The sequence below is a fragment of the Pteropus vampyrus genome, unplaced genomic scaffold, assembly GCF_000151845.1.
Source record: "Pteropus vampyrus isolate Shadow unplaced genomic scaffold, Pvam_2.0 Scaffold26, whole genome shotgun sequence".
NCBI lineage: Eukaryota > Metazoa > Chordata > Mammalia > Chiroptera > Pteropodidae > Pteropus > Pteropus vampyrus.
In genome coordinates this window covers 2,263,509-2,266,420 of record NW_011888807.1, presented here as the reverse complement: position 1 = coordinate 2,266,420, position 2,912 = coordinate 2,263,509, and positions in this window count along the sequence as shown.

Here is a 2,912-nt window from a genome sequence, read left to right as displayed (position 1 = left end):
AGAATCAAATAACAATTGTGCTCCAGTTCTATTTACCTTTTTTAAAATAATAGTATGTTAAGAAAAATAAAAAGATAAAAGGCATAAGAAAGTCAGGTATACTAATATTTATGTTTTTAGTCTAGAATTTAGATTAGTTTTAAATGTTTTCAGTGGACTAAATTCCAAGAATTGGACATTTTTATTGAGTTATTTAAACAGCAATATTAATAATTAGAACTAACATGTAAGCTTATCTCTATGAGTTAGAGTATAATGATTTCATAAGTACACAAAAGAAATATGCTTAACCGAATATTTCATTGTGTTATTTTCTCACGACTAAAAATCATTCTGTTGGCACATATAAAAATCCAAGTTAAGATTCTATTATTAAAATATGAAAGGTTAAATTTTAAATCTCAAGACAGACTATAATGTAGAAAGATCATTTCATATAAACTTTACAATAACCTATATGTACACACTAATAAACTAGAATAATAAAGATTTTAAAAGGATAACAGTAAATTTTTAGTAGTATATGTACTTTGAAACATTATTTCAAAATAGTCTAGTAGTAAACTGAAATAGTCAGCATTAATTTTCCACCTACATGAAATATGTCAAGACTCAAGATATTATCACTGAGTAATGATTTAGGTCAGAAACAGAGCATGTAGTTGGTAATTGTGGCAATTTACATTAAATACTCAATTTTTTTTCTTTCTAACTACTTTGTGGGAAAAGAGCCTACTCAGTAGTTAAAAACAATTTTTGTAGCTTCAGTAAAATGTAATAGAACAAACTTAAATGGAAACTTTATAATGTTAACGTAATTGGTTTAAAGGAATGTTAGAACATTGAAAGATCAATGAATCAATCACATCCACCAAAGACATAACACAGTATCTCATTTATTGATCCTAGATGTGGGGGCGGGGGGAAGAATTGTCTTTATAGATTACTTCAAGTAAACATAGCTAACAAATTATTTTACGAATATTTAGAAATTCTGCAAGTTTATAAGATAACTCAATTTTCCTGTGACTGTCATTGTAATGAAAACATTTGAATATACAAATATGATGTAGGGAATATAAATAGCTGTTCTTAAAAACATCATTCTGGACTCAAAGCAGAAAACATTGTTTTCTGCCGCCTCATGAGGCAAATAGAGACAATCACACCTTTGTCTGTTCTCTTTACAGTCACAAAGATGTCCTCACACCATTGTCTCCAGCAGGACGACATGTAAATCAGTTATGTAAAATATTATATTTTTGTTCAACTCTATGTTAAGAGCTTGCCTCTGTTTTTTCTAATCTTTATAGTCTGAAGAATTCCTACTTTAGTACTCAGCAAGTTAGACTTGTCAGTTCTGTTCTTGTTATTATTTTGACCTTTTCTCTCCAGTTTCTTATTAACTGAGTTTCTGCTACTCTTCAAGACCCTAGAAACCGGCGTCACTGTCTCTATAAATGGTCCTTAGAGACAAATCTTCTGATTGTCTTTTGCCAGTTTTAGAGATGGCAGCTTTAAGACAAATCAGTGGAGATTGAAGCAAGAAACATAGTTCAGGAGTATGACGTTAATGGGAACAAATGCCCCCCAAATTTATGTAATAGGTTGTGTCTGGAAAGCAAAAAAATTCACTGTAAGTTTGAAGTGACAAGATAAACAACCAATGGACTCTAAAAGAAGAATCGAGTCTAAAAACATGTCCAAAGAATAGAATCAAGTTTGTGTTAGTGTATAAGGTCAGAACCTGATTAAGGAAAGGTGTCAGTAGATCCTAAAGCTCCAACAGCAGGAATTATCTGGCTATTTCTTTCAACTTTGGTAATTTTAGTCTTTACAAACTATCCTACCTTTGGAGATTCCATGGCAATGGATGGGAATTATTTGTAAGCCATAAAGAACCTAATCTTTCATGAATACCATAGTCAATCAATAAAGTATCTATATTCTTATTTTCTCGAATCTTGCCTGTGCAAGATAGCAGGAATATAGAACATGAAGACAGGATTTCCTTCTTTTTATGGCTGAAAGACATTATCTTTACCCATTCACCCATTGATGAGCATTTAGGTTGTTTCCATATCTTGGTATTTGTGAATATTGCTGCAGTGATGGAAATGCAAATAACTCAAGACCATGATTTCAATTATTTTGGACATACACCCAGAAGTGGGATTTCTGGATCATATGGAAGTTCAAGTTTTAATTTTTGAGGAATTTCCATACTGCTCTTTATAGCAACTGTATCATTTTACATTCCCACAAACAGTGTATAAGAGTTCTAATATATCCACATTTTCACCAACACTTAACTTTTTTTTTTTTTTTTTAGCAATGGCCAAATATGACATGACGTCTCATTATGGTTTTGATTTGCATTTGCCTGATTAATAATGTTGAGTACCTTTACATATACCTGCTGGGCATTTGTACATCTTGTTTGGATAAATGTCTATTCAAGTCCTCCTATCATTTTTTAATTTGTTTGTTGTTTGTTTGTTTTGCTATAGAGTTGTAGAAGTTTTTATATATTTTAGATATTAACTGCTTATTAGATACAAGGTTAGCAAATATGTTCTCCCATTCTATATGTTGCTTTTTCAATCTGTTAATTATTTCCTTTGCTGTACAGAGCTTTTAATTTGATGTAGTCTCACTTGTCTATTTTTGCTTTTATTGTTTGTGCTTTTGGTGATATAGCTAAGAAATCATTGCAAAGAGCAATGTTGTGATGTTTTTCTCCTATTTTAATGTAGCAGGATATCTAGTGTCCTAAAATACTGAGAGGAGATGTAAACCATATATATAATGTCCACCTTTTACAAAATGGACCTGATGGAAATCAGGAATAAAAAAGACCTCTAGAAGGTATAACTAATAGAACAATTCAGTTTGGGATATATAACTCAAGA